Below are 10308 nucleotides of genomic sequence, written 5' to 3'. Positions count from 1 at the left end.
CATACTTTTTAACACGCTTCAGCTTTTTCAATTCTCACGCAATACATGAGTGCAAGCCATGTATATAGCACTACGGGTGGAATAGAGTATAATGATAGGGGTAAATATAGAGAAGACAAAAAAGTAGAAAGTCTCACATCGATGCGGCTAACCAATGGGCTATGGAGATGCCCATCAATAGATATCAATGCAAGGAGTAGGGATTGCCATGCAACGAATGCACTAAGAGCTATAAGTGTATGAAAGCTCAATATGAAAACTAAGTGGGTGTGCATCTAATACTATAATGAAAAATCCCACTAGTATATGAAAGTGACAACATAGGAGACTCTCCATATGAAAAACATGGTGCTACTTTGAAGCACAAGTGTGGTAAAGGATACTAACAATGCCCCTTCTCTCTTTGTTTATTTTTTCTTTCTTTTTTTTCTTTTTATATTTTTTCTCTCTCATTGTCAACAGTTTCATCCCGACTTGTGGGGGAATCCTAGTCTCCATCATCCTTTCCTCACTGGGGCACTGCTCTAAAAATGAATAATGATGATCATCACACTTCTATTTACTTATAACTCAAAAGAAAATAAAAATTACAACTCGATACCTATGACAAAGTATGACTCTATATGAATGCCTTTGGCATGTACCAGGATGTGCAATGATCTAGCGTAACATGTATGAAAAATGATGAATGGTGGTTGAGCCACAACTACCATGTCAGCTATATGATCATGCAAAGCAATATGACAATGAATGCTCAAGTCATCAAATGGAAGCGGTGGAAGTTGCATGGCAATACATCTCGGAATGGCCATGGAAAAGCCATAATAGGTAGGTATGGTGGCTGTTTTGAGGAAGATATAATAAGCTTATGTGTGATAGAGCGTATCATATCACGGGGTTTGGATGCACCTGCAAAGTTTGCATCGACTCTCGAGGTGAGAAAGGGCAATGCACGGTACCGTAGAGGCTAGCAAATTGCAAAAAGGTAACAGTGCGTATAATCCATGGACTCGCATTAGTCATAAAGAACTCATATAATTATTGAAAAAGTTTATTAGCCCTCGAAGCAAAGTACTACTACGCATGCCCCTAGGGGGATAGATTGGTAGGAAAAGACAATCGCTCATCCCCGACCGCCAATCATAAGGAAGACAATCAATAATAAATCATGCTCCAACATCATAGCATAACGAGAGACTATATGTGCATGCTTTGCGAATCACAAACCTTAACACCAATATTCCTACTAAACACAACCGTTTACTAGTACCTCCCACATATTCCATCTCCATATCACAAAAATATTGCAAGGAATCAAACATATCATATTCAGTGATCCATAAGTTTTATGTAGGATTTTATGACTAACCATGCAATTGACCAATTACTTTTGACTCTCTAAATAGATATAAGTGAAGCATGAGAGTTTAATGCTTTCTACAAAATACCATGCTCATATATATATATAAGTGAAGCAAAAGAGCATTCTACAAACAACGGCTTTCTATGTGAAGAAAAACAGGCAATCCATACTTCAAATGATATAAGTGAAACACATGAAGCATTCTATAAAGCCATACTCAAAAGATATAAGTGAAGTGCAATGAGCATTCTATAAATAAACCATGGACTATATCATACCAGCATGGTGCATAAAATAAAAATGAAAAATAAACAAAAAAGGCGCTCCAAGATTTACACATATCACATGAACGAAACAAAACCGAAAACATACCGATACTTGTTGAAGAAAGATGGGATGCCTTCTGGGGCATCCCCAAGCTTAGACGCTTGAGTCTCCTTGAATATTTACTTGGGGTGCCTTGGGCATCCCCAAGCTTGAGCTCTTGCCTCTCCTCCTTCTCTTCTTATATCGAGACCTCCTCCATCTTTGATCACTTCATCCACACAAAACTCAACAGAAAGTTTGGTGAGATCCGTTAGTATAATAAAGCATATCACTACTCTAAGTACATTTGCAAACCAATTCATATTATTATTTTTAATTGTAGCTACTATAATATAACTTTTCCTTGGCTTAACCCACTGATAGAAATCGATAGTTTCATCAAAACAAGCAAGCAATGCATCAAAAACAGAATCTGACTTAAACAGGACAGTCTGTAGTAATCTGAACATTAACCATACCTCTGATACTCCAAAAATTCTGAAAAAATAGGAAAAATAAAAAATTTGTATATAAAGACAGTGCAAAAAGTTTTAGAACCATTTGACATTCCATTAAAAAAATGTAAAATCGAGCACTACAGCCAAAGTTTCTGTTTTGCACCGCACAAACCAACAAGAAATCTAAACATCCTAAAGGCAAACCTTGGCACATTATTTTTATAATACAATGGAATTGTACAAGGGGATAATTATTTTTGTTGAAAAGTTTCTATAATTAAGATTCACAAAGTTTCCAAGGGCATGAACAAAGTTCATGGCTAGCTCCCGCTTCCACGGTGCTTGTCTATCTCACTTTCACTTTTCTTTTTGTGAAGTTTTAAGTTCCCCTCTATATTTTTTTTTCTTTTTAAACTATATAAAAGCACTCAACAGAAACAAATGACTCTCTAAAACATCCGGGCTGTCTCCCTGGCAGTGCTTTCTTTAAAGCCATTAAGCTAGGCATAAAGTGCTCAAGTAATGAATCCACCCGGATCCCAAGGTATATCAAAGCCATTTTTAATTAACAATGATTTAGCATTTAGTAGTGAGCACAAAGCAACATATATCATGCAAAGACAAATTATAACTCTCTTCCTATGCATCAGCATGTCATACAAGAACAATTCATGCACATCAAGTAAAGGCCAATGCATAGTATAAGAAGTTCCTTGCAATTTTTTTCGTGTTGGAAACATAAAGAGGTGGAGATGTAGTTCCTCTCTCATAATAATTGCAAGTAGGAGCAGCAAGCACATGCATATTATATTCATCAAAATCGTCATGTGCAACGGTAAAAGCCAACCCATCAATGTAATCCTTAATAAGAGCAAACTTCTCCGATATAGTGTAGTTGGGAGAATTCAAAAAGATAATAGGACTATCATGTGTGGGTGCAATAGCAACAATTTCGTTCTTAACATAAGGAACTATAGCAAGTTCATCTCCATAAGCATTATTCATATTGGCATCTTGGCTACAAGCATAGCAATCATCAAGTTCATCAAAAAGGGATATGTCATATGAATCAATGGGATCATAGCAATTATCATAGCATTCATCCTTCGGTAAGCATGAAGAGAAATTAAATAATTTATGAGTTTAAGAGTTACTCTCGTTAGAAGGTGGGCATGGGTAGCTAATCCGATCTTCCTCCTTTTGTTCTTTGCTCTCCTCGTCATCTTTTTCATCCAATGAGCTCACAGTTTCATCAATTTCTTCTTCCATAGACTCCTGCAAAATATTATTCTCTTCTTGGACAGCGGAGACTTTCTCAATAAATTCATCAATATTAGAATTGAATTTATAATTATCATCGAAATATTTAAGGATGTAAAAAAATGCAGGTCTATAAACATCATCATCAAAAGCTTCATATTTTTCAAACAAAGATTCAATTTCATATGCACCCTTAAAAGCAACAAATTCTTCTATTCGTTCCACATCATAATAATCATATAGACCTCTAGCATAAGAAGCCAAGGTTTCATTATCATTAAATTCACATGAAAAGGGATGATCTGGAGCATTCATCCTACAGCAACAAGTATAATCATATCTCAAGCATAGCTCCCAAGCATACCAATGCAACATATGAATTTGATCCCATAAAAATTTCCCCTTATGAGTCAAGAGATTATCCCTAAAGTATTCATGTTGATCTAACGTTACTCTCATTATATAGTTGAATGGGGTTTTCTCAGGATTATCAAAGTAGTGCATAATATCTTTTACATAACGAGCATCGAGGGTTTTAGGAGATTCCCCATCTCCATTAGTAGCAAGTACCACTAATTTTTTTGGTGTTTCGTGTTCCATATCCATAACTAAAGATAGAGAAGAATCTTAGAACAGAAAGTAAAGACTACTTAGTGATAAACCAAACAAGCAGACACGAGAAGATTCACCCCACGCTATACCTCCCCAGCAACGGCGCCAGAAAAAGCTCTTGATAACCCACAACTATAGGGGATCATTTGTAGCCTTTTTCGATAAATAAGAGTGTCAAACCCAACAAGGAGCTAAAGGTAGAACAAATATTCCCTCAAGTTCTATTGACCACCGATACAACTCTACGCACGCTTGACGTTTGCTTTACTGAAAACAAGTATGAAACTAGAAGCACTTTGTAGGTGTGATACGATAGGTTTGCAAGATAATAAAGAGCACGTAAATAAAATCTAGGGGTTGTTTAGATAAAGACACAACTAAGTTAGTTTTAGTAGAGAGCTTTTATCAACAAGAAAGTTATTTGTCCCTAGGCAATCGATAACAAGTACCGGTAATCATTCTTGTAATTTTATATGAGGGAGACGCATGAGCTAACATACTTTCTCTACTTGGATCATATGCACTTATGATTGGAACTCTAGCAAGCATCCACAACTACTAAAGATCATTAAGGTCGTGAAACCCAACCATAGCTTTAAGTATCAAGTCCTATTTGTTCCCATATGTCATACCCCACCTACTCGAGTTTAAGTTTCTGTCACTCTCGCAACCCACCGTAAGCGAACCATGAACATATTGCAACACCTTACAGCGGGGGCCCCTCATGTTTGAGTGAGATCGGAGGGCACCGTAGGACATCACCATAAATAAAATATACAATTATACCAACCAAGATCATGATTAACCCACAGGACAAAACGGATCTACTCAAACATCATAGGATAACCATAAATCATTGGGAAATAATATATGGAGTTGAGAACCATGTTTAAGTAGATATTACAGTGGGGAGAAGAGGTGTTACACCGCTGCATAGAGGGAGAGAGAGTTGGTGACGGTAGCAAGATTGTTGATGTAGATCTCCGTCCCGGTCGTTGCCCCGGTGGCACTTCGGTGCCACCGGAAGCGAGGGGGAGAGAGCCCCCTCCTTCTTCTTCTTCCTTGGCCTCCCCAAGATGGGAGGAGAGTCCCCCTCTGGTCCATGGTCTCCATGGCTTCGGAGGGGCGGGAGCCCCTCCGAGATTGGATCTCCCTCTCTATTCTCTTCTGTTTCGCGTTCCCTAGATCTGGCTAAAAATCGTTTCTTATATTCCCGGAGATCCCTAACTCCAATTGCGCTGAGATTTTAACACGTTTTTCGGATATAAGCTTCCTTGCGCCCGAAGTAGAGGTCCAACCGATGTACGAGGTGGGCATAACCCACCACCGCGCGCCAGGGGCCTCTAGCGCGCCCTAGTGTCTTGTGCCCTGTGTGGGCCTCCGTTTGTGGTGATTCCAACTCCCAAAAATCAAATATATTCCAAAATAATTCTCCATAAAATTTTATTGCATTTGGACTTCGTTTGATATGGATACTCTGCGATACAAAAAACATGCAAAAAACAGGAACTGGCGCTGGGCACTGGATCAATAGGTTAGTCCAATAAATCATATAAAAAGTTGTCAAAATATGTGAAAGTGATATAATATTGGCATGAAACAATCAAAAATTATAGGTACGACGAAGACGTATCAGGATCGAACTAACTTTTATTCATCTAAAGCAAAAGATCGAACTAGAATAAGTAAAAGCAAAAAGATAGTGGGATGATACAATACCGGGGCACCTCCCCCAAGCTTGGCGAAAGCCAAGGGGAGTGCCCATACCCGATACTCAATTCTCTTTTGGTGGTGAAGAAGGTGATGTCGGTGATGAAGTAGAGATCTTGTCCTCATATTTCCATGGCAGTGGTCCACCATCATAAAAGAGGAGGAGTGAGTCTCACGGGTCTTGCAACTAGCAGCCAAACTCATATCTTTAAACCTTGCCTCATATTCAAAGACATGGTTTTGAAGATCATAGATCTGGCTTTGGAGAAAGTTGAGTTGCTCGTTGAGGGTGAAGATGATGTCCTTCATGGGCTTGCCATCCACCTTGAGATCACGGGAAAGGTCCATGATCATGAGGTGATTGGCATTGAGCCCACACTCCACCATCCCCTTGCACCAGAAGACGTCCTGCTCCATGGCTTCAAGCTTGGCCTTCATGGTTCCCGTCCCCATTGGACATGGCACATCGCGGAGATGAAGCACACTCTCATGCATCTGGATGACCTAAGGATGCTGCACCACCTCCCGAAGGTATGGGTTGATGGCGTCCTTGAAGAACTTTTCCTTGGAGGAGCTTGGAGCAGCCATGGTAGATGGGATCTGATAGAAAACAACAAGGAAAATAAAACAGAAGATTTCTCCGTGATACGATGATCAACGGGTTCGGGAAGTATATAAAGATTTTTTATCTTGGAGGAAAAGCATAAGGTAGAAAAACGGAGTATGGAAGGTGTCCCAGGTGGGCACAAACCACCTGGGTGCGCCACCTGGTGTCTTGTGCCTACCTGGGGATGCTTCCTGGAAGTTTCTTTATTTCCAAAATTTCTAAATATTCCAAAACTGATAAAAAATATTTTTGCGGATTTTTCAGAGTCCGTTTACTTACTGTAACCCATACCTCCTTATTTTCACGATTCTGGAGTGTTCCAGATAGACTCTTTTATGTGTTCTTCCGGTGTCAAAGTTTGGATAACATTACTTTCAACATTAATAGGCATACCTGAGATATAATGTTTTATTCGTTTATTCGTTGCCCATTGACAACCTTCGGGTTAGTACCTTTAGAATTATTTATTTTGATGGCTCCAGCCGATAAACCTCCTCGATGACATACGGGCCTTCCCATTTTGAGAGGAGTTTTCCTGCAAAGAACCTGAAACGAGATTTCTACAAAAGAACATATTCTCCGACTTTAAACTCACACTTTTGGATTCTTTTGTCATGCCATCTTTTTACTTTTTCTTTGAATAATTTTGCATTTTCATAAGCTTGGGTTCTCCATTCATCTAGAGAGCTAATATCAAATAACCTCTTTTCACCAGCAAGTTTGAAGTCATAATTGAGTTCTTTGATTGCCCAAAATGCTTTATGTTCTAACTCAAGAGGCAAATGACAAGCTTTTCCATAAACCATTTTATAAGGAGACATACCCATAGGATTTTTATATGCTATTCTAGAAGCCGAAAGTGCATCATCTAATTTCTTAGACCAATTTTTCCTGGACCTATTGACAATCTTTTGCAAAATTAATTTTATTTCTCTATTGCCAAGTTCAACTTGACCACTAGACTGAGGGTGATATGGTGATGCAATTCTATGGTTAACATCATACTTGGCAAGCATTTTACGGAAAGCACCATGGATAAAGTGTGAACCACCATCAGTCATTAAATATCTAGGGACTCCAAACCATGGGAAAATAACTTCCTTAAGCATTTTAATAGAGGTGTTGTGATTAGCACAACTAGTTGGAATAGCTTCTACCCATTTAGTAATAAAATCAACAGCAACCAAAATATGTGTATACCCATTAGAGGAAGGAAAATGTTCCATGTAATCAAATCCCCAAACATCAAATGATTCAACAGCAAGTGAATAATTCATAGGTATTTCTTGACGCTTACCGATATTACCTATTCTTTGACATTCATCACAAGATAAGACGAACTTAGGGCATCCTTGAAGAGAGTAGGCCAATAAAATCCAGACTGTAATACCTTATGAGCGGTTCTATCTCCAGCATGATGCCCTCCATAAGCTTCGGAGTGACATTTCCATAGGATTTGTCCCTGTTCATGCTCAGGTACACAATGTCTAATAATACCATCTACTCCTTTAAAAAGGTGTGGGTCATCCCAAAAGTAATGTGTTAAATCATAGAAGAATTTTTTTCTTTTGTTGGTATGTAAAGATAGGTGGTAAATATTTAGCAACAATGTAATCAACATAGTCAGCATACCAAGGAGTGCTATGAGAAGCATTTATTGCAGATAACTGCTCATCAGGAAAACTACCATCAATAGGTAGTGGGTCATCAAGCACATTTTCAAGCCTAGATAAATTATCAACTACTGGGTTCTCAGCTCCTTTTCTATCAATGATATGCAAATCAAATTCTTGTAATAAGATAACCCATTGAATAAGTCTAGGTTTAGCATCTTTCTTTTCCATAAGATATTTAATAGCAGCATGGTCTGTGTGAACAGTTACTTTGGAATCAATAACATAAGGTCTAAATTTATCACAAGCAAACACCATTGCTAAGAATTCTTTTTTAGTAGTAGCATAATTTCTTTGAGCACCGTCTAGAGTTTTACTAGCATAATGAATTACATTAAGTTCCAATCAGTACCAGCACCGTCTAGAGTCTAAATTTATCAACTCTTTGTCCAAGAACAGCACCAACAACATAATCACTAGCATCACATATAATTTCAAAAGGCAAGTTCCAATCAGGTGGTTGAACAGTAGGTGCAGAAATTAAAGCTTTCTTAAGTGTTTCAAAGGCTTCTAAACAATCATCATAAAAAACAAAAGCAATTTTTGAAAAGTCTTTGATAAATCTCCCATAGAAACCAGCATGACCTAAGAAACGACAAATACCTTTTATATCTTTGGGACATGGCATTTTCTCAATTCCATCAACCTTAGCTTTGTCCACTTCAATACCTATTTCAGAAATTTTATGACCCAAGACAATGCCTTCATTAACCATAAAGTGACACTTCTCCCAATTCAAGACAAGTTTGTTTGTTCACATCTCTGCAAAACTCAATCAAGATTGCTTAAACAATCATCAAAAGACTTCCCATAAACAGAAAAGTCATCCATGAAAACCTCAACAATCTTTTCACAAAAGCCATAGAATATAGTAGTCATACATCTTTGAAAGGTAGCAGGTGCATTACATAAACCAAAAGGCATACATCTATAAGCATAGGTTCCAAAAGGACAAGTAAAAGTGGTATTTTCTTGATCAGGTTGAGAAACAGGTATTTGTGAAAAGCTAGAATATCCATCAAGGAAGCAAAAGTGTGTGTGCTTAGATAATCTTTCAAGCATTTGATCAACAAAAGGCAAAGGGTAATGATCTTTTCTAGTTGCTTTGTTTAATTTTCTAAAATCAATTACCATTCTATAGCCTGTAACAATTCTTTATGGAATAACTTCATTCTTATCATTAGGAACAATAGTTATAGCTCCTTTCTTAGGGACACAATGAACATGACTTACCCATCTACTATCAGCTATGGGATAGATTAAACCTGCTTCCAGAAGTTTTAATATTTCTGTTCTTACCACTTCTTTCATCTTTAGATTTAACCGACGTTGGTGATCAACAACGTCTTTAGCATTAGGTTCCATATTAATTTTGTGCTGACATAGAGTGGGACTAATGACCTTTGAATCATCAAGAGTATATCCAATAGCAGCCTGGTGCTTCCTTAGAACTTTCAATAATCTTTCTTCTTCATGTTCTGAAAGTTTAGCACTGATAATAACAGGATATATTTTCTTTTCATCAAGATAAGCATATTTCAAAGTGTCTGGCAATTGTTTTAATTCAAACACAGGATCACCTTTAGGTGGAGGCGGACCTCCTAGAGTTTCAATAGGCAGATTGTGTTTAAATAGAGGACGTTGTTCAAAGAAAAATTTATCTACTTCATTTCTTTCATGCATATGAAAATCATTTTCATGGTCTAGCAAATATTGTTCTAAAGGATCAGTAGGTCTTACAACAATAGAAGAAAGACCAATTAATTCATCCTTACTAGGCAATTATTTTTCATGAAGATTTCTACTAAACTTGGAAAATTTGAACTCATGAGACTCATTACCAAAACTAACACCGACAGTTTGTTTCTCACAGTCTATTCTAGCATTAACGGTGTTCTAGAAAGGTCTACCAAAGATAATGGGACAAAAGTCATCTTGTGGGGAACCAAGAACAAGAAAATCAGTAGGGTATTTTATTTTCCCACAAAAGACTTCAACATCTCTAACAATCCTAATTGGTGATATAGTGTCTCTATTAGCAAGTTTAATAGTAACATCTATGTCTTCTATTTCTGTGTGTGCTATGTCATTCATAATTTCTTGATATAAGGTATAAGGAATAGCACTCACACTAGCACCTATGTCACATAAACCATGATAACAGTGATCTCCTATTTTAACTGAGATGACGGGCATGCCAACAACAGGTCTATGTTTATCTTTTTTATCAGGTTTGGCAATTCTAGCAGCTTCTTCACAGAAGTAAATAACATGCCCATCCATATCTTCTTCTAAGAGATCTTTAACCATAGCAATACT

Source organism: Triticum urartu, chromosome 2A, assembly GCF_056163025.1.
Source record: "Triticum urartu cultivar PI428250 chromosome 2A, HENAU_Tu73, whole genome shotgun sequence".
NCBI lineage: Eukaryota > Viridiplantae > Streptophyta > Magnoliopsida > Poales > Poaceae > Triticum > Triticum urartu.
This window is presented reverse-complemented; position numbering follows the sequence as displayed.